The 22,885-nt window shown below is 47.2% G+C and overlaps 1 long non-coding RNA gene across 1 annotated transcript in view; it reads left to right on the plus strand.

The window, feature by feature from the left end:
• LOC123351366 overlaps positions 1-21,812 on the plus strand; it is a 60,275-nt gene extending 38,463 nt beyond the window's left edge. Inside the window, exons 2-3 of the long non-coding RNA XR_006574016.1 lie at positions 8,430-8,485; positions 21,717-21,812. This is a non-coding gene — a long non-coding RNA (uncharacterized LOC123351366). The remainder of the gene's footprint in view (positions 1-8,429; positions 8,486-21,716) is intronic.
• The last annotated feature ends 1,073 nt before the right edge of the window (positions 21,813-22,885 follow it).

A 22,885-nucleotide genomic window follows, 5' to 3' on the forward strand; every position in this document is an offset into this window, starting at 1 on the left:
GCACTGGTGTAAATGATTGCACAAGGTGCTGGGTGGAACCTGGTCCTTGGTCTTTAATTGCAGGCATGTAAACAGCAGTAAAAGGAGAGAAGGGAATACACAAACTAATCTTTTTTTTCCAAAGGGAAATGTGGGGTGGTGTGTATGTATGTGCGGGGGGGGGGGGAAATCTGGCTCCTATTCAAATAGAATCAAATAAACCCCTATATAGAATCTCAAATGATAACTCGGGTTTTATCCATTTCAGCCTGAGGAGGCTGCCATCTTTTCTGTTACTGCAGAGATTGGCGTGGGTGATATATCTGTTATAAACAGATTTTTGTTGCTTTTTAGTTAATTTCTGCAGACATATCTCTTCCTTCCCTCCCCACCCGTCCCTGGCCTGATCTTTTCACTGAAAGCTTTTGTGTGTGTGTGTGTGTGTGTGTGTGTGTGTGTGTGTGTGTGTGTTCTTTGTTCCTTATTAATCACACCAATCTTACTTAAACACAGATTAATTAAAATACAGCAGCCAGCCCAAAAATAAATCAATAAACAAATAAAAATGTTGATATCCGCTGACCGTTCCTCTTTATGCCGCATGCTTTAAGGGATGCTGCCAACTTGAAATCTAGTCGATTTTTAGAAAAGAAAAGGAGTTTAAAAGTTATTTGGGGTCTTTCACCTATGTCTGAGCCTCCTGGCCAATTTTTGTTGTCTTTTTGCAATCGCATTTTTGTATTTCAATTTGTCTCCCTGGTTGTGCTATGGAAGATCCACACACACCGGGGAAACTGACTCCAGGCAGGGGAAATATTGAAACTGACTAGAAACAAGAGGCCTGATTCTCCATTGGCGATAAGCTCTTTTATATACCACTTGAGCAGCATAAAGGGGGCTGCAGTGTAAAAGAGAATCAAGCCCAAGAAGGAGCATTACTGGAATCTAGAGGCCTTGTGCTCTCATTGGGAGGACGGTTCCCACGGTTAAGTTGTCAGCCAGGGATCTGGGGAGATTTGGTTCAGTTCCCTGCTCTGCTACAGCCTACCTGTGTTACTCTGGGTGAGCGCCCCCAGAGACTGGCTGCCGCGGGTGTGAGGTGCACTCGTAGGGTCTCCACAACAGCTGGGAGGATGCGTCCCAGTGCAGATCGACCCGTGCTGGGCTCTTCTCGAGAGAGCACCCCAAAACCAGTCGCATGGCAGGGGTGGCAGCTCGGGCCAGCCACTCCGGTCTGTACCCAGGGGGTCGGGTGGGATTTTGCTTGGGCCAGACTGCTATTTGTAGTGCATTTCCTCAAACAGACATAGGTGCTGGAACCAGGAGTGCTAGGGAGCTTTGTGCTGTGCTGTAAAGGGTCTTGAAGTGGGAGTCTGTTCTGTGCTATGTACGTTTTTATATCACTCTCATGACTGTTGTAGCTGAGTACCTAATGGTGCAATTGCAGAGGCGATACATGGGGGAGGGGGGGAATGTGCCCTCCCCGGTTTCTTCCAGGGTTTGGATATACCCTGCCCTGAACCTTGGTGACTGGTGCATACCACCAGAACCTTTAAATTGTGCCCTCCTCCACCCCCCTGCAACAGTTGCACCTTGTTTCTGTGTAATGGTAATTTCCACCCACACGTAGTCCCCTCTGCCCCACCAGAGCAGTGTCCGTGAGAATCTGGTCCATGCACCCGTTCTTCAGCTGATGTAAACAGGAGTAGCTCCACTGAGCTCAATACACATTCATACATCATTTTTCCAGGCATTTGGGATCATTGTTCTTATGAGGACTTCCCCCACCCACCCCCCAAGCCGCACCCCTCGTGCTGGAAGTCCAGTGGCTATTACCCTGTATGCCTGTAGAACTATAATAGGATTAGTGGTCTTAGAAACCCTTGTGTGTTAAATCCCATAACCACTGCCGGAATCCGAGGGTTGTTTTTTGTTGTTAAGAGCACGTGTAGTGCGGGAGTAGAGAGGAATGACGTGATCCGGATCGCAGTGAAATTGGAGGCTCAGTGACACCCTGGGCAGATCCTCAGCTGGTCTATTTTGTCCAACCTCCGTTAACTTCAGTGGAGCTAGGACAACTTTCAACAGGTGAGGATCAGGCCCAGTGAAGCTAGTGATTTACACCAGCAGCCGGTGTCTCTCTTGTGGGTTGATTTAGGTATAAATTACAATTACACCTACTTTCAGATCTCTTTGTGCTGCCAGACAGGGCTGGCCTTAAAGTGGGCCACCTGATCAGGTGGGCCCCATCTGAGTGCCGCAAGCTGGTGGGTCTGGGCTGCTGGAGAGGGCGGGGATGGGGTAGGTGATGATGCCGGAGCTGCCAGCCTGGTGAGGAGGCACAGGCGGGAAGGCTCGCCCCTGCAGAGCAAGCAGGCCGGTCCTTGAGTCGTCCCCCAACCAACCCGTTCTCCTCCGGCTAAGCGGTCAGGGGGCGTATGGTGGGGGGAAGCTCAGAAACTCCTCTCTGTGCGGGGGCTGGTCCTCGCGCCCTGTGCCGCTGTTCTCAAGCTCAAAGAAAGGCCCCTAAAATACAAGCTCGCCCAGGGGGGCCATTTCCTTAAGGCCGGCCCTGCTGCCTGAGCGGGGTGTCCATGGGAACTGGGCCCTGTTTTGTTTGTTTGTTTGCTGAACACAGCGACCCAGATTGGGGGCCCCATCTTGATTCTTCTCCTGCCACTCGCTGCCTCTGCAAAGCCGTAAGAATCAGGCCCGCCTGTAGTGAGGCTGAAGCGCAGTCCCTTCAGAGAACTTTTATTCAACCTTTATCCGGCTTAGGAAGGAAGGGAAGAAACGGAAAGCCCAGACAATGTTATCGTCAGTTGCTTCTATATAATTAAAGGATACGTATGTCGGACTTTATCCTCTTTGGAACGATCTTGGTTTTTTCTTCCATTCTAATGGAGGAGCAGGAAGAACCAATGCCTGGCGCACACACAAAGAGGGCTACCCGCCAAGCTTTTTAAGAGAACGATGATACGTTGGTGGGTTGTTTCGTTTGAGTCCCAGAGGTAACGACGGACGTTGTCTTGAATCGTCATTGATTCTGCTCTGTGGAGCAGGGATCTTTTTGTTCTCTTTGTACAGCCCCTGGCACAATGGGGCCCTGGGTTACTACTATGAAGAATAATAAATGACCATCTCTTAGGATGCAACGAACCCTGTATCTTGGCCAGGGCTTGGACTAGATGATCCTTGCGGTCCCTTCTCACCCAATGATTCTAAGATGCAAAGGCCGAAACGCTGGTTTCATTGATGTCAATGGCAAAACTCCCATTGACGTCACCGGGGCCGGATTTTCACCCCAAGGGCCCAGTTCTCGTTGATGCTAAGGACCCATGCCAGAGAAAGGCATCTAAGGTCGTTTCTACACTTGAAAGGGTTTGCCAGTGTGGACACTCCAGGAGAACTATACCAGCAAACCCCCCACCCAACCACCACCACCCCACCAGTGGAGATACAGTTTATACTGGCCAAAGGGTCATTTAGCTTAATCCAGTTCCCCAAATGGAGTCAGCTGTACTGGCACAAGTAACGGTGGTGGTGGTGGTGTAACCGTGTCTACACTAGGGTTTTTGCCAGCACAGCTATCTCACTTGGGATGTGGGGAGGAGGGGGAGAGGAAATCACAACCCTTACCAATATAGTTATGACAGCAAAATGTGTATCTGTAGACCAGGCCTGAGTGTAAATGATAATCAGGCCTGCAAACCTCAGCAAATCCTAGGGCCCAAACTCATCCCTGTATAAATCTCTCCCTCAGTCTGGATCTGCCTTGATTTAGACTAAGGCCCCTTTAGACTGTCCTGTCAGTGTAAACGGGTCTTAATTGTAATTTAGCTCCACTTTAATGCCTCTGTACCCTGACGGTGTAAAAGGGCCTTAGTGAAAAGGAGAATCAGGCCCAGTATGTTAGCTGTGCGTGTGAACACCCTATTACAGCCCCTGGTTGCTTTTAGCACTGAGATGTTGTCTGCATCCCCTCCGTTATATCCCAGTACCCGGGAACCTCCAGCGAGTCCCTGAGTCTTACTCCAGATTCCCTGCACTGATCCGGAGATAGGCTGGTCTAAAACTGCACCAGTGACAGTACAAACAGTGTAAGCGCTCGAGTCTCATTTGCACTGAGGCCGCGATGTGCTGCCAGAGAGGTCAGTGGATACGTTCCCAGTCAGCCTGGTGCAAAGGGGGCTTAATGTCCGGTTAGTTACACTAGGGGAAGAGCTGGGGTGATGAGGAGCTGGGAAGGCCTCTTCTCTTTTCTTTCTTCAGTTACCCAAATTCCTGGGTGAGGGGTTTTCCCTGCAAAGAGCCCTGTAATGTCACCAGCTACGAAGTGTTTACAATGTAGGTTTGATACAAGAGATGAGTCTCAATCAAAACTCACTCACCTTTGGATTCCCGGGGTCCAGACTCTGAACCTGGATCAGGACCCAAATTTGACAGCCGGCTTCTCCTGGGTGGGCCAATAAAAACCCCCATCTCTGAAAAACCTGTGTATTTGGGATCAGTGTATATTGAGGGGTCCTATTCATAGGCACCTAATATTGTAAATAATTGAAAGAAATATAATGCCTCATTCTCATTGACACCAAGGCCCCTTTACCTCACTCTGGCATTGTAAAGGGGACTCGTGGTGTAATTTACACCAGTTTTACACTAATTGAGAGGCTCTGGGAGCACCATCATCTCCCTCTGAACCCCCAGGCCTTGTATGTTGTTAATCTAGTTGCCTGTTTAGATATACATGAGCTAGTTCCTTCACTGGTATGGACAAAGGTAATCCTGGTATTCATCCCTAGCTCTTACCAGTAAATCTCAAAGCACTTTACATAGGAGGTCAGTATCATTGGTCACATTTTACAGATGGGGGAAACCGAGGCACAGAGCAGGTGCCCAAGGTCACCGAGCAGGCCAGTGGCAGTGCAAACAGGAGCCAGGCCTCCTGAGTCTCCGTCCAGTGCTCTGTTTATTAGGCCACGCCGATCCTCCAAACGCATGTGGCACTGGACTCCTGTGAGTAGTCCCAGCCACTTCAGTGAGACTGTTCAAGTGAGTGAAGTGTGCAGGTGCTTGACTGTTTGAAGGATTGAGGCTTGTGCTTGATAGCAAGTCTTTCTGGAACAAAATACTATAGGGCTGATTCTCAATTTGAACTATACCAATTTACACCAGCTAAGGATCTGGCATATGTATGAAAGTTAGAGGGATGGATATATATATATAATGTGTGTGTGTGTGTGTATGAAACAGACAATCATATTAACTCCAGTATTAGCTCCTTATCATATATATGATTTAAGTAGCCATTTATATTAAAATATAATGTGTATATATATAATTTAATATAAATGATTATTTAAATCATTATATATCATGAAACAAAATGCTTCATTTGTCAGCTTAAGCCTTCTTGATAATACTAAAAAATGATCAAATGACAGCTGAATGTGCCAAAAGGAAAATGAAAATTTCTCTGTTCTATTTTTAAATATCCAGTTACAGTACTTTCTACCAGAACTTTCTTTAAAATTAAATGCTTTAAAGAAGCACATGGCATATTTAACTTCTGTGGCTACAAATGTATGAAGTTTGCTTAATAGGAAAACAAAGAAACAATATTTCATGGTAAAATTAATACCAGGGGATCAAATGGAAAGCTGCCTTATCCCCTATAATTCAGCTATATTCAGCTAACTATTTTTCAGGATTTGCAGCCCTTCTGTACTCCTGTAGTTTACCAAATGGAGGTCCTATTTGTGTATTAAAAATGTATCCATTTTGGAGAAAGCTCCAGATTGTCTGAAGTTTACATGTGTCATAATACCTTGAGGCTGCAAAATCAATGGATGGACTGATTGAGAAGACTGCATAAAAAGAACTCCTCCCTAGAATAAAAGCTGAAAGATCATGTGTTTCATAGGTCTGTCCAGGACACGTTTCTTTTTCATGCAAAGAGCGGTGTTCATTAGTTTTGAGTACATGGCAATATTTCTTTACAGGTTTTAAAAAAAATCCATCTATGGTATTTCACATTTCTTCTGTCCGCATCTTTCCAAACTTCTGGCGGTTGGTAGAAACCATCTTTTCCTTTTGCAGTCGCTTCTGTGAAACCAGTTAATCAACTAGAATAGAAATGTTTTCAAGTGAGAAAAGAACCATTCGAAGTCATCTACCCAGCGAGATCTCTCTTGTGAAGGCTTTGCTGTTTGGTTGCTTTGTTCCATTTATTTATAAGTAGAATAGTTTGGGGAGGTAAATGCCGTTGCGAAATTGACTAGCTGGAATTTTGAAAAGGGAAATTGACTAGCTCGAATTTGAGAGTAGCGGCTCCGGTGGGGAAATTGACTCGCGGGAATTTCTTCCCTGTCTGCAGAATGTGATGCGCAAAAGGGAAAACGTTCTGGATATTTGTCCTACCGCGATTTATTACCGGTTACCCAAAATTTTAGAAGAGATGCCAGATGGGGGGGGGGGGAAACAATTCAATTAATTTGTAATCTTATGTTTCATTAGGAAATGCAAGAATAATGACCGCATACAGCAAGCAGGGAAAAAAATCATCAACGATTTTTCCCTTCCCAAATCAGATTATAAAACAAGCTCTTTTTTAAATTAAATCAACTGATGCCCAGTTGAATCAAACTAACCTCCGATTACAACAAAGCAAGCCAAAACAAACACGCAAAAATGAAATTTGTAAAGGAGGAAAAAACGGGCATCTCTCTCTCGCGCGCGCGCTCTCTCTTTTTTTATGGTAAATTTGGAATTTAGATTTTAGCAAACTAGGAAAAGTGGAGGAGAGGGTGAATATTGCAGGATAATTTTACAAGTACAATCCCGATCTAAAGGTAAAATGGAAAGTAATTTCGCAACAGGCACCACTGCTGCAAATATTCGTTTACCAACATCATTCCGTGTTACAAGAGAAAACCGTCTTTATTAAACGTTTCAGACGCTGAGTTGCTTTAAATTCTACCATCCCTCTTCCCTCTTGCTTTAAAACAAGCAACCAGTGACTAAGAAACACGAAGCGGTGCTAGTCATTCTGATCAACAGTTCAAGCGGGAAAGAATTTCAAAGGCAGAACGTTTTAAAAAAATGTTTATCAAAAACTGCCCCAAACTCCCCCCTCCTCCCCTTCTTGGCATGATTCTAACGAAAATATTTGGATCCGATCAGAAATGCAATTTACATGCTGTTGCATTTCAGTCTCTGCAGCTACAAATAAAAATGTGACTGGATATTTTTTGCTGGGTCTTTTGAAATCGCTTGGTGAATTAAGACACTCTCACTCCCTCTCTCGCACGCTTCTCTATCTTCTGATCTATGTTTCCTTCCGCATTCCACGTCCAAATCAGCGAAAAGAAAATATCTAACAATCTGGGTGGAACTTGAAGGTGTGGCAAATTTTTAAGTTTAGCTCCTTTTTTGTTTTTAAAATAGACTTCTTTCTTCGTGTGTGCGCGCAAGCTAGTTGGTTTCATTTTCAAACGTTCCCAGGATAATTTAGTCTCTCAAAATAACTCTGCAAATCTGTGTTTGTTTTTAATCTGCAGTGTTTGCTCTTTCCGGAAGATCGTTGCAATACAATGTAGCTCCATGAAACCAAGAGGGAAAGTTTGGGTTAATATTTCAGATTCCCTTTGTTTTTTTTATAACAGACTCCTGTTTAAGGAGTTATAAACTCTTGTTTGTTATTTTGTTAGGTCAATCAGGGATTCCGTTTCAACCACGTCATAAATGTAATTCTACCACCTTGTCTCTCACTTTAACAAAAAGGGAGGTGTGGGGGGGAGAGACGTTTCTGCTTGAAGCATGCTGATGAGGTTTTAAGTAGAGTAAAAACAATAAGGATTTGGACTGTTTAAAACAATTATTTACTGAAATACCAGGCCCTAAACAATTCCAATCAATGTATTATTAGAAATCTGTTTCTATAAAATTGCTGATTTAAAATTGTTTTAGAATTTTAGCAAGACTGAGACAGATCTTAGCTTTGCACCAGTGGAAGATCTGGCCCATGGTTTTTAAAATCTTGGGTTGATGGTTTTTAAACATAGGCATTTAAAGCTTTGCTTAGCAGTCACTGTTTTCTGTTTGTTTTTGGTGTTACAGTTGTGGGGTTTTGTTTTGTTTTTAATGAAAATATATATATATATGACCAGAAGAGTCCACCCTTTTACAAATCCCACCTGGAGAATTGGCCAATGTTTTCAAACCTTAGAAAATGGTTGAAAATTCATTTTAAAAAATGTGTGTTTTGGAGAAAAATAACCCCTAACATTTCCACTGCCGGGTTATACAGCTGTTGGAAAATTTCCAAATGTCTAATGTTTGAACCATCCCCATAATCAATACAAACTTTGATTATTTTTTCAATGAAAGACAGCCCCAACATTTTCAATGACTACTTTCATCTGAATTTTTTTTATTATTTTTTTTACCAGCCTTTCTCCCGTGATGTAGATGGCAGCATTCAAAACAATCCAGTTTACCGGATTAGGTGAGTGCTCCTTCAGAACGACTGAATAAGAGCGAATGCTTGAATTTCAAGTCATAACTAGAAAAGGCCTGGGGAGAGAAATTCAGGGTTATGACCAAGCCCCTTAGAAAAACCTTAGCATCACTTGGGGTGAGATTTATCAGTACAGTGTCAGGGGACGTCTTCAATGAAGCTGCAAGGTAGAGTTTCAGTATTTTGAGAGAGAGATCAAATATTATGGGTCAGATTCTTTTTTGGCCCACCTGCCGGCTTCTTTATACTGCAAAAGTGATGTAAAGGGGCCCTTAGCATAAATTAGAATTGGGCCATTGCTGGGCAGCATCAGCTGAGAAGCAGCCATCTCTAGGGTAGAGTTCAGCACTCGTGTGGGTCACAGGGAATATTTTAACCTGATAACAGGCCACCATCTCCACTCATTTGAAAAGGGCCCTGTTTTATGATCACGCCCTCCAGGATGGTAAGAACTTTGGGCAAGGGACTGTCTGTTGTTATGCGTCGGGTACAACCCTCACCCTGATGGGTCTCTGATCTCTGTTGGAGTCTCTGGGCATTACAGTAACTGTACTCTTACTCCTGATGATGATGATGATGATGTGCTTTTGAAAGTCTCCCTGGATAGATGCGACGGCGTTTGATTTACACAAAATGATGCATCAAAGAATCAGTTGTATGTTTCTTTGGAAGGGAGACGTGCTCTTAAAAAAGAAAACCGTTGTCACATAGCCCTCATTTCATCTGAGGCAGGCAAACAGCATGGCATTGTGCAGCACTCTTCAGCCCCCCCCCCTCCTTTTGGCCCCTTTTCAGCTTCTTTTGCACTGCCAATTAGCTCACTTTTGTCAGATTTCAAACACAGGGTGTGTGTGTGTGTGTGTGTGTGTACGTACGTGTGGGTAAATGCCATAAATTCAGATCATGCACAGCAAAAGAACTCCTACACTCTACATGCATGCTGAATATTTACATACAGTGAAAGCCATGATCAAAGTGTATAGGAGTGGGGTGTGTGTGTGTGTGTGTGTGTGTGTGTGTGTAGGAGGAGGAGCGATTCTTAACACTGCAGTAACAACAAGGAGGCCGGTGGCACCTTAAAGGCTAACAGATTTATTTGGGCAAATAAATCTGTTAGCCTTTAAGGTGCCACCGGACTCCTCGTTGTTTTTGTGGATACCGACTGACACAGCTGCCCCTCTGATACTTAACACTGCAGTGTGGTCTAGTGGCTAAAGCAGAGTGCCAAGAGTCAGGATTCCTGAGTTTTGCTCCCAGGTCTTGGAGAAGTCTTGTCTAGTGGTTAGAGCCGTAGGCTAGGAGCCAGGATTTCTGAGCACTCTTCCCAAATGTGGGAGGAAGTGTGGCCTACTAGTTAAAATACAGAAGTGGGAATTAGAATCCCTAATGTTGCTGCTGACTCGCTGTGTGAGCTTGGGCAAGTCACGCCCCCTCTCTGTGCCTCAGTTTCCCCAGCTGTAAAATGGGACTGGTAATGCTCATTTAACTCTTGGGACAGCTTAATTAATTCACATACATTAAGCACTTGAAGCTTCTCAGATGAAAGGTGCTGTAGTGGGACAAAGTGTTATTATGACACGCCTTTCGCAAAGGTACTCTCTGTCCATTGTTGTTGTGTGAGGACTGTAATTGTCAACTGCAAGGGTATTGAAAAGCAAACAGGTGTCTGGTAATTTCTTTCAAGTGGATCACATCAGGAACGGATGCAGCGTTTTCCTAACACTTCCTAGTTTCAATGGAGTGCTGGTTAAAGTAGCTTTTAAGCCCTCCATTTCTCTTTGGCAGTCATTTGGGGGCAGGGCTTGTCTATACACAGTGTTAGAAGCAGAGGAGTGGTTTTTAAACTGATTTACTTAGATGCTACGTGGATGCTCTCACTTATGTTTAAACCAGTCTTATTTCAGTTTAGCTTAATTAGGAGCAGGTTTAATAATAATTAATAATAAATACCTTCCTTGCTCGTAGAGAGCACTTCTCATCTTTAGATCTCAAAACACCTTACACAGGAGGTCAGTACCTTATCCCTATTTAACAGCTCGGGAAACTGAGGCATACAGCAGCAATGCATCCACACAGGACTTTGCACAGGTTGAAATAAATAAATTCCATTAAAAATGATTCCAAGGTAAGCCTAAACTGGTTTAAATTAGATTAGTGCGAGCCTCTTTGTGAATGCACTTATCAGGTTTAAATAGAGTTAAGCAAATCTGTAACGTTGCACTGGTTTTACTAAATTGGCTTAAAAAAAATCAATGTTAAACTGGGGATGTCCATTGGGAGAGACTCACCAATGTAACATAAGGAGTGATTTCAGTTTAGTTAAAGTAGCGCAAAAGGCTGTGTGAATGCTCCTATTTTAGTCAAAATAGCGCTATTTTATCCTAAGTTGATGAGGAACAAAGCTGGTTGGAATTTTTGATAAACATTTTTGCAGTGGAAAATGCCGCTTCTTCAGAATTAAAACTTTGGACAGCACAGGGTCGGCTTTGATGAATTTTACTACTTGGAAGATTTTTGAGGGGGGAAAAAAAGTTTCAGAATTATCGAAACAAATCCAGTTTTTCTGGTTTGACCTGCTTTTTGTTTTTAAAAGTAAGCTAATTATTTAATTTAAATTTAAATTTAATTTAAAAGTAAGCTTTTTTTTTAATGGTCAGAATCAAAACAAAACATTTGAACAGATCCAAATTTATATATTATTTTCAGTTCATCAAAATTTGAGATTTTTGACTCTTTTTTGGGGTGGGGGTGGTCCTGGTTCAGGATGGGGACAAAATTCTGACATCTCCAATATTTTCACAGGACGGGAAAATGTTCCTGCCCAGTTCTACTAGAAACAGATTTAAGCTAATCCACAATAAACCACTTTTTAAATTGATAAGAGGATCCATACAGGACTTTGCACTGATTTAGACCAGTGCAAATTTGTGTGCAGACTGGGTCTTAGAGCCTGGTTCTGAAAAGTCCAGAGAGCCCTCAGCTCTCACTCAAGCCCCGGCAGGATTGGGCTCGCCACATTTTAAAATAGGTGCATTTTGGAAATAACTTGTGAGCATTTGGGTCCTGCTCTAACTCCTGTTTAAACCCCAGTGAAAAGACACCCTTGTCTTCAGTGGACTCCGGATTGGGCCCTTTGAGAATGAATGTTACATTTTATATGAAATGTTCTTTCTCTCCTCAACCCTTTTACAGCAATTTTGATGCTGAGGAGATGCAGCAGGCAGGCCCCTAAATGATTGTGGCTGTTAAAAAAATCTCACGCCACTTCCAGTTTATAGCAAGCACTTCAACAGCATTTTTCATCCATAGATCTCAAAGTGCTTTACCAAGCGAGTGAGTCTCATTATCCTCATTTTATAGATGGGGAAACTGAGGCATGGAAAGGGGATGTGACTGACCCAAGGTCAGTGGCCGAGTCTGGAATAGGGGCTCGGAGCCCTGACTCCCAATCCCATGTTGTGGCCACTTGACCACACCGGAAATGGAACCCAGGAGTCCTGACTAGCAGTTCTGTGATGTAACCGTGAGACAATACTTCCTCCCAGGACTGGGAAAAGAACCCAGGAGTCCTGCCTCCATCCCAGTCATCTGTTTTAACCATTAAACCCCACTTCTGCATAAAAGCAAAGTTTAAACTGCCCGGTTCAGGGGGCTATGATGAATTTTGTAATTATAGTATTTAAATATTTTATTACAATAGTTCTACATATTCAATTACTGAGTTATGAAATCCTAATCTCTTCTGATAATATAATACCAGGGTCTGAGTCTGACCTCAGTTACACACACTGTGGTTCCCTTTTAATCAGGCTGGGGAATTCCAGAAACCCAGCCTGTGGAACTGCCTGGCTCATGATTTCTATGAGGCCGCTCTACTTGCTGTGGGTCTGAAATGGGCTAAATCCATTACGACCTGGGACTCCATTAGATTTTACACTGTGGAGAGTTTAAGTTTCACAAATGTCTGGGAATTGCAAACAACCTTCTATGCTTGAATCGAGCCAACAGCATCCTGGCCTTAGTGAAAGGAAAGAGGGCATGTGCCTCCAAACCTCCTGGCTGCAGAAATCACTCAGATAAACTGGGCAACCATATTATGCTTGTTCCTCACCTGAGTTTCGCTGCTTGTCTCCTCCATCCCACCTTGTACTAAGCCCGGGGCGCTGAGTAAGCCGGGGCAGGAATTTGACAAACTGTCAAAAAGCGCCAATTCCTCAAAACTGGGTGTGGGAAAGGGGCGTGTTGGGCAAATTTCTTCTTTGAAAAAAATTCTTAAAAGAAAAAAAAAATTGGAACCTTCCCTTGCTGATGTTTTCAAAATGAAATAAAGCCCCTGGGTGGTCAAAAGGCTCCTCCCAGTGGAGGCGCCGCTTATCTTGTCCTGTAAATGATCTTTTCGTAAATGTCAAAACCGCAACGAAACGTTTCGACTGAGCCGATCTGAGGTGGTTTCAGATTTTCAGTACAGGGAAAAGGTCAAGATTCTGACTTTTCATCCTGTTTGGGGATGGGAAACTTTTTTGTTCTGTTTTGTTTTGTTTTTTGAAAAGGCTCCTGGGATGGGAAAAACTGGTCCCCGCCCGGTTTGTGTTGATCACCCTCGAATTGGCTTGGCTTTGCTGGGAACTGAGGGTGCTCAGGTGGTATGCGGGATCTTAGATAGTATCCAGGATCAGGTCCTTTGGGGAGCTTGGAGCCTTCTCTCCTGAGTCTTCTCCTGCTGGGACAGTGAAGGTCCAAAGAGATATGGCCTAGCAACATCTGCCCTAACTTTCTTTGCCATCCCGTGCCCACTTCTCCTTGGCGGCGTGGGAATGTGAAATTCAATGCGAGAGCATGACAATGCGGAGACTTCAGACCCTTTCAGCAAGCACTCAGGAGGACCCAGGTCTGAGGCCTCTGCTCGGGGCAGGTGGGGCAGAGCCCGACTCCTGCTGTGACTCAGGGCCAAGCCCGGTCATTCTGCAGTGTAGACGCAGCCCGACCCACAGGCTTAAGTCAGGAGGTCGGCGTGGTGCAGTATGGCTGCGGCAGCACGGCTGCGAGCCCCCCTCAATTGTAAGCCCAGGTTTGCCAGGCAGGGTGGGCGCTCTCGCTTGGGCTTGGGAACATGGAGTCTGGGCCCACAGACCCAGGTTCATAATGCAGTGCGGGGGGGCGCCAAGCACGGGGCCCCTCACTGACGCTGCGACCCCTTTACCCAGCTCCGGCTCTGCCAAAGGCGTAAAGCGGGTTCTGCCTCGTGGGGCCATAGCGTGGCCTTTGGGATTCACCTGCCAAGTGGCGGCTGGCCCCAGCAGCCGGCCGTGGGGCCGCCGACTGGAGGTGGATGGAGAAGGGGGGTGGGCGTTGTGCCAAACAGGGAAAGAGAAACGCAGTGGGTTTGGGGGGGGGGGCGGGAAGACCAGACAAGCCACTGCTGTTCCGCCGGGCACAATGACTGGCAAGGAGGGTGCCCCCCGCCCCCCTCTCTCCGCCCAGCCTCCGCCGTGCCAGCTGTAACCTCGTCCCCCCGGCCCTCCGAACGTTGGCACAGAAAACCGGCCCCACCATGGCGGCTCCTCTGAGAAGGATTAAGGCCTCTGTGTGTCTCTCATTTTCTTTCCCCCTCAGTGGCTGAGAACAGGAAGCGTGAACCTATCTGAGCCTAATTGACTTGCAAATTAATCGTTTGTCCCTGCGCCTGATAATTAGTGCTAACGATTTTTACCGCCGCCCCCCCCCTTTCTCTCTCCTCCTCTTTATTTTAAAGGGGGCTGTTTTTCTTTCTTTCTTTTTTATTCTAAGCTTTTCCAGCTGCCTGTGTATCTGGGGTGGGGGTGGCATAGGGGACTGGGGGGGGGGGGCTGGCAGAGGTAACAGACTGATAGCATTAGGACCCACAGCTGCTTGTTTGCTTCCCACGACTCCATGCCAGCTTGTGTGTGTGGAGAAAATAAATGAGGCTGAGTGGGGGAGTTAAATGAGGGGTGGGGGAGCCCGGCGGCGTTACCTATTCGGACTATATGCTCCTGGTCAGGCGCTGGGCCTGGGCTCGCTGCGGGAGACGATTGCTTTGTGCTCTGGCTACGCTGTATTGCCAGGCCTCAACATTCACAATCATGAGAGTGGCTGAAAAATGACCAGCTGTTTTCTAATATTGGGGTTTCTTTGCTGTGCTAACTGGGTTCCAGGCAGCTGGGGCACGTCTACACTGGGGCTGGCTTGAGTGAAGCTAGGACGCTAATGCTAGCCGTTTGGACACCAAGCCACCCGAGCCCACGCCTGCCCGGCCACCGGTCAGAGCTCAGCTGGCTAGCCCCTGCCACTGGCCACCCAAAGCGACAATGCCCAAGCTGCAATGTCTATGCTGCTAGTTTTGGCCTTGGCTGGCGACTCGAGCTCTGAGACTCGGGGCCGCGGGCTGCTGCTGCCTGGGGAGATGTACCCTGAAGGGCAGTGCAAGCCAAGGTGGGTGCTTAAAGCTCTTCTCTCTCGCATCCACAATCATTTTTATAGCTATTAGGTATATTACGGTAGCGCCCAGGGCCCCATTGTGCTAGGAGCTGTACTTTTTATTGCTGTTATATAAATTACGGTAGTGCCTAGGACCCCCAGTCACGGATGGGCCCCATAGTGCTAGAGGCTGTACAAACACAGAAGACTGACCCTGCCACCAAGAGGTTCTATGCTAAGGCTGGCCTCAATTTTAAACATGATTATGATCTATTACGGTAGCCCCCGGATCCCCCAAGCCAGAAGAGGCCCCAGTAGTGCTAGGGTGCTGTACATACTCATATAATGAGACTGGTTTTGCCCCAAAGAGCTGGCAACCTAAATAGGCAAAATAAAAGAATTATTAGCATCACCCCCATTTTACAACTGGGGAAACTGAGGCACTGGCTGATTAAGTGACTCACCCAAGAGCGCACCGGGTGTCTGGGAGAACTGAGCTAGATCTCCTGAGTCGCAGCCCAGAGCCTTGTTCACAAGATCATCCTTCCAGAATGAAGGGATGTAAATTGTTACGGTTAATACATTATTCCTGTAAGGGATGTTTGCATTTGACAAGGGAGGCATTCAGGGAAATCATTTACCATTAGGTCCCAGCTTGGTGGTAGCTATTAGATAAAATTTAATGCCAGTAATGTTAATACTTTGCTCTTCCATAGCATCTTTCTTCTGCGTGTTTAAAGTACTCTCCAAATGGTAATGAATTATGCCTCATGATACCCTGATTAGTATCATCATGGTCTCCCTAGTGTTGTACTGCTTCCCCCTGGTGGATGGAACCAGAACTGCTGAGCTATGTGTCATAAGCCCTATACTGTATCACATGGAGACTCCCTGAGCGCAAGTACTTTTCGAGCAGGAAGCTTTGAGTCCGACCTCTGCTATCGTTGTGATGTTCTGTGTGGCCCCCGGTGTACAGCATCATGACAACTGCAAAGTTCCTAGGTCATGAAGTTATTAATACAGTGAAATCCATGCTCAGAACCAGTTCCAATCATCAACTGCCCATCTAAAGCTGCACCGCTGCAGTGACATTTTGGCCTTCTCTAGCGCTTCCTGGCTCCATGTGTTTTTACAAATATTAAAGCTCACAGCACTCATGGATGCATACGGCTGATGTTCCTGCCCCAGTGACGATCCTGGGAATTTGCCCATTGAGTTCAATGGGGCCACGATTTTACTCACAGCTTTTTAGGGCCAGAAGGGACAATTATGACCATCTAGTCTGACCCCCTGCATAAAGCCGGCCCCCAACACCAGACCTATATGGTAGGGCAGTATCCAGATTTCCCGCTCTGAGTTTACAAATGGGGAAACTAAGGCACAATGCGTGAGACAATCCTGACCCCACTGTAGTCCATGGCAAAAGTCCCACTGGATTCTGGGATGCATAAAGCCTGGTTTGCTGTCACAGCTCGCCATAGACCCCAGGTCTCCCAGCACATGCTGTACTGAGACGATTCGTAGACTGCATTCCCACACAGAACTGGGGTAAGGCCCAGACCACCTACCTGTGTGCACACTCCTTTCCGGAGTTAGGCATCCTGACCCCGTACCGCCAAGCTCTAACCACTAGGCTGCGCTCACTGTGAGAGCTAGGGATGGAATGCCGGTCTCCCGTGGCCCCCCCGAATCCAATCCCCTATTCCCAGCTCTAACCATTAATTAGGCATCACTCAATTAGTAACAGAACCCAGGCATCCTGACCCTCCCCACTCCCACTCTCTCCATTAGGCTATGGCCGCCCAAAGCTGGGGATACAGCCCATGTGTCCTGGCAGCCAATAGTGTGCTCTAACCACTAGACCATGCTTCCTTTAGCCATTTGTAATTAATACGACCCTGCCTTTGCGGCGCCTCTCCCAGAGCATTCCTGTCCATCCTTCCATCCAGCCGACCCTGTTGCACCTTGCGTCGGTCTTTGGATTTCAGGCCAAGTCCCCCCATTGGATTTTCCACTTCTGTGGCTGAGCTAGTTCCTAGCAGAGCTCTGGGTGAGGGAGTTGATAAACTCAGACAAGAGCTCTTCAGCCCAGAGCTCATGAACCCGGTCTGTTTGGTTTGACCAGAGTTAATTGCCCGTGTTTCTGCCCCTCCACACACAGGGCCCTTTGTTTGCCAAAGAATCACTTGACCGCCGGGGTCACCCGGGCTCCGACTCCTTGCCCCTAGAGGGTCATGCCTCCTACATGCATGTCGATTTAATTTGGGCACCATGGCGGAGGATGGGACGGTGCCAGTTGTCATGGAGAGAAAGCCTTTTGTGGGGAGGAGTCATTAGAGTCTTTGGGGTCAGAATCACTGGAGTAATACAACAATTAGCAGCTCCGGGAGAGGGGGCAGGTGGGGGGGGGCTAGGGAGTGAAAGAGACGTTGGGGGTGGGTTAACCCCAGTCAGAACCATACAAGACGTTCGCTGGATTAAGTCATAGTTCACTAGTCTGGAGAGCGGCGCGTTTCGCCGGGGATGCTCGGCTAAGGGAACTCCAGGGTTAATTTCAGCCTGTGTTTAGGAGCCGGATTCTCAGAGGACCATGTGGGGCACCTGAGCCCTGATCCTCAGAGGAATTTAGGCCCAATGGGAGTTAGGCACCTAAATGTGCAGCGCCCAGCGCAATGGAGCTGATCTCGATTGCGGCCTCTAGGTGCTACTGGAATAAACCTAATCAGCAGCTGGCTGGAATTGGGCACTGGGCTGGTATTGGTGCCGGGGCAGGCTGGGACTCGGCTCCTGGTTCTGTGCTAAATCACAGAGCCGCGGTTCCTGAGCTGCTTCCGCACCCAGTCGGACCCACTCTCCCCTCCCTGGTTCCCGTCTGCCCCCGGTTTCCCATGGGCTGCAGACCGTATAACCGGCCTTTGTGAATTATGCTTAGACGGGAAGCCCTGGTCCTTTTTAGCAGGTTCAGAGACCCGTCTGAGCGCGATGAAGAGATTACAATTAAAACTCATTTTAGGGGCGAAGTAGCTGGTAACCAGCAGCAAGTGGGAAGCTGATGCTGGCAGTGATCTAATTATGGCCCTGGCTGGCAGACGGGTGTGTAGAGATGCTCAGTCCTCTAAGACAATGAGATAGGAGGAATGGCTGGAAGTCTGGGGCTGGGGGTGTGTGTTTGTGGTAGTGGGGGGTGTCCTTTGTGTTCATTTGGAGACAGGGCAGTGGAAAATTATTTTCCAAGGGGCTTCTGCTCCCCGCCTTGATCTGATCGCTACAGCTTTGACCAAGGTCCAGTGGCTAGGGCGCAAGCCTTGGGAGAGCTGGGTATAATTCCCTTCTCTGCCACAGACTCCCTCCGTGACCTGGGGTAAGTCATTTAGCCACTCTGTGCCTCAATTCTCCAGCTGCAAACCGGTAGCCCTACTTGACCGGGGGGATGTGAGGATAAATACATTTGAGATCACGCAATCTGAGCTCCTGAATTACAGCTCAGGCCCGAGAAATCACTGATTAGATCAATAGCATAATAGGTGGAGCTGAGGTCTCTTCCCTTTTTTAAGATTGCCCAACATTACAGTATGTGATCATGTCAGCAAAGGCAGCATCGTGCGCACCAGCGGTCTGAATTAAGGTTGCAGAGGCTTAGCTTTGCCTGCTTGATTTTGCAACCTTAACAGTGTTCTTTTAATGTAGCCTTTTTGTGTGTAATCTAATAGGTATGGTACGTAGCCATGTAATGAGCATGGGGTATGTCATTCGGAGTTACTTATCAGTACAATTATACAAAACAGGATTTATTATTTGCTGTAGCAGCCTGAGGACTCCACCAAAATCAGCGAGGTGCTGTATATGCACATAGCTTTAATCTAGCTAGCTCAGGTGGCAGACCAGCAAGAGCTTCCGAGTGAACTGTACAAGCCGGCCTGAAATCCTGGGTAATTTCTTATGGGCCTTCAATCTAAAGCTCCCGTCCTGCAAACGCCTACGCACGGGTTTAACTTTTCTACCATGAGCAGAGCTGGGTGAAATTTTTCAGGCAAAGCTTTTTTTTCCTGTGCAAAATGCAGGTTCGGTGACACTGAAATGGTCTGCAAATTCTTGTAGTTGTTTCAGCTCAAAAATCCGTAATGAAAAATCAAAACAATTTGACGCTGGCCTTTTTGAAATGAAACATTTTGATTTTTCGTTCCAAACAGCTTTTAATTCAGAAATTTCCTTCTGGTCTGTTCCTAAACAATTTAAAAACAAAAATTTTAAGGGCTCGAAATAGAAACAAACCCTTGTGTTCCACCCACAACCATTTTTTTTAACTTTCCAATTTGACGAAAATTTTAAAAAATTCATTTCTGGCTTGACCCCAAAGGAATTTTTTCCCACTGATTTTTTTTTTTCAGCATCACCAGCACAAGGAAAATTCCACGAATCCACAAGTTCTGCCCACGAGTCATCCCAGCAATAAACAAACCCCCTTAGCTGTCATGCCAGTCGTTAATAAAAATTACCCCAAATGGGCTGCTTTGCTTCAAACCAGGAAAGTGGAATTTTGGGAGGAAGACAAAAATATTCAACAGCGCCTCTACCGGCTCTTGCTGGCTGACTAATATTTATCATCGGCCAGTGCTAAGCACTGTCCCCCACCCTCTCGCCCCCAGTCACTTACAATCATAAGCACCTGGTCCTCCTTTGTGACTGCACCCACTTGGCTAAATGTGACCATTGTACCGGGGCTAAAGCAAACAAGCCTCAATTCTCGGCTGAATGAAGGACTCATCTCTGAAATTTCTGGGGCTGGGGCCGGGGGGGGGGGGTAATAATCCCCATTCTGTTTTCACAGCCTTCGCCCCCTCATCATTCCTCTCCCGATTGTCTTAATTTGGCCCATTATGATTGTTTGATAAAGGGCCTCTTCCCGCCCCCACCCTCTTGAAGATGCTCCTTAGGCCGATGGGAAAATGGCAAGGAGTAATTATGAAAAGCATCAGTGTTCAGAGGGCCATCTGAGAGGGATTAAAGGATTACAATTAAAACTCATTTTAGGGAGGTGACGTGACTGGAGCTTTTGCAGAGGTTTATATTTTGTTGTTGGTTTGTTTTTTCGTTTTTTTTTTCCTCCGGGCAATCTGGGTCTATGTTGATTAATGACAAACTGGAAACAACAACAAATGAGAAATCAGGTCATCGGGAATTAACGAAAGAGTAGGGGCAGCTATGGCAGGACAGGGCAAATCATCTTCCTGCCGGGGCTGATCTGCCGAGAAGGTGAGCCTTTTACAGCTCATGGGCCTAGCGCCCCCCCCTTCGTTAGCTCAGGCTATAGAGACTCAGCTGTAGAGACTATCCCAGGGCTGCTATCATCTGCAGGTGCACCATTGCCCTCTGCTGGCTTGAACTGGAACTGCTCAGTGGTGTGTCATAGGCACTCTACTGCTGCTGTCAGCCGTGATGGGAGGCCTGTGCTTTGAGATCTGACTGGTGTGGGTTTTAGCCCCGTTGTCTCTGGGAAGGTCTTGGCTATACTTAATGCTGCGTGTCTGTTAAGCCTTAACGTAGCCATTAATTCGTTGCAAGAATACGCAGCTCTGTTGACCCAAAATCAGTGCATAACACTGAATCTGTCTCAGTCTCCTTTCTCCAGGGCCAGATTCTGGTCCCCACATGGGCACGCGCATACCAGACGCTGCACAAGCAGCAGGCATGTGCGCCTCTATTGCAGGAGCTGGCTGGACACCCATACACGGCTCCTCCAGGGAGAATGAAACTGTTCGATACAGGGACGGGAGCCCATCCGTAGAAGCCGCTGCCACTGATAAATATGCAGGCCAACTTCTTAACCCCTACGCTCCGTCCCAGCATATCCCTCTGTAGCGGGTCCATGGAGACGTCAAGGCCTGAGGTGGGGGTTTGAATCATGGCTCCACCCAATGGTAAAAGTAGACTGAGTCAGACTGAGAGGGGAGACTGTGGTGCATCATGGGAGTTGTAGTCCCACCAGCAAGCCTAGCCGATAGAGGAGAATGGGAGCATGAGGTGTCCAAACTACAGCTCCCATGAGGTGCCGCAGTGTGCCAAACACACATGCTTTTCCACAGGAAAACCTGTTTTCCAGCCAGCTCTGCTTGTAACCCACAGGTACAGCGTGCGGCTCTCTGTCTCCCCCTCGTGGCCGGAGCGCACGGTGATTGATGAGTCAGCTACCGCCGTTGAGCTAATGAAGCGGGGTCCTTTCACGCAGGCAATAGCAGCTCCAGGCTGAAGATCTAGAGGCTCGAGATTTGAGGCAGGCTGATGGAGGTCCATCCATCGCATTGCACTACACAAGCGGTTCCGAGATCTTGCATGATGAGAGATCAAATCACACTTTCCCGGAATAAAAGAAAGGGGGAGGGGAATGGTGGGGATATTTAAAGGACACCTCCTCCTCATTCATTGCGAAGCACAAGGTGATGTTTTGGGGATTCCTTGACGTTCCTTCTCCGGCAATCAGCTTTCCAGTGTTGCCGTGAGATATACGTATAGCGCCATAAAATTAAGTGTCGCCATAAATTGATGGCCGCTGAAAATGTGGCACTTCTGAGGGCTAGCTGCAGTGGGGAGCTGGTAGTTTGAAACGAAAATAAACTTGGTGCAGGAAACTTTACTTAGGTAAGGAAAGCTTATGGCCAGGGATAACAGCCAGCTGGCTCAGCTAATGGTTATGAAGGTCGGGGTTGTGCTTTTGGCTTTTTTTTTTTTTTTTTTAAAAAGGTTGCAATAACTCAGATGAGATACGACTTTTATTCTATATCCCTAGACTACGAAGTGGGACTGAATCCATAACATGAGAAACAGCAAACGGTGAAAGACTCTGATGCAACAAAATTCGGACTTGCACAGCAAAATTCAAGGCCAGGTAGGGTGTATCTACGCTGCAACAAGACACCCATGGCTGGCCCGTGTCAGCTGAATCACGGATTCTCTGAGTTCACGAAGCGCATCGATCTGCATGGTTGTGCTCCTTGTACCCATTGGCACATGCATCCGGGAGAGTGCCCGGGGTGGCCTCCACTGAACTTAGCATCTTTCTGGAGCAGGGTGCGCTGTCCAGGGTTCTCTGCTCAGTGCCAACCATGTAGGGTGACCAGACAGCAAGTGTGAAAAATTGGGATGGGGGTGGGGGGTAATAGGAGCCCATATAAGAAAAAGACCGGAAAATTGAGACAGTCCCTATAAAATTGGGACACCTGGTCACCCTACAACCATGTCCCCTTCGCCCTCACCCCCCACCTCCATCCGTGGCCTTCTTTGGTTATGCCCCGTAATTAGCTGCCCTCTGAGGCCCCTTCCCTCATGTGAAAGGAGGGTCAGCGGCTGACTCTGGGGGGCAGTTCTGCCTGAGTCGCTGAGCTAAGCGCCTGTGTGTAGGAGGGTGTGTAGGAGGACACGGCATTGCAAGGGGTGTCCTGCTCTAGCACCCCCTATTGTCTGCCATTCCGGTTCTGCCACGCCCGGCTTTCCAGCCAGGTCACCTTTCGCATTCAGTCCCCATCTGGGGGATCAAAAACCCAAACAGACACAAGATTCTTCTGCCCTCTGGGGCTCCCCGTCACCCCCTTTTTCTATTAGCGCGTTGCCACCGCCTTCCCGCCCAGGGGACTCCGGCGGTTTCTCCCAGCGACCTCCCTGCATCCCGCACGAACCCAACCCCGTTAGTCCTGCCCCCTCAGGCTAGGAGGCATAGGTGGGGCAGGTCCCATTTTCCCTTGAAGGGGCCAGTCACCTTGTGACAGAGGGTCTTGGGGAGTTGGTGGTGTTCCACAGGGTCAGTCCGGGTCCCTGGAAGTCAGCAGGGGCTCCCACACCTAACGGAGAGGCGAATTCAGCTCTGGCATGGCTTGTGCTTTAGCCGCTTGTGGTTTTTGTTCGGAGACAATAGTGGTTTGGGGAAGGGGGGTGTGAACAAATCCCAGGTCCTTACGTAAA

Source organism: Mauremys mutica, chromosome 17, assembly GCF_020497125.1.
Source record: "Mauremys mutica isolate MM-2020 ecotype Southern chromosome 17, ASM2049712v1, whole genome shotgun sequence".
Lineage (NCBI taxonomy): Eukaryota > Metazoa > Chordata > Testudines > Geoemydidae > Mauremys > Mauremys mutica.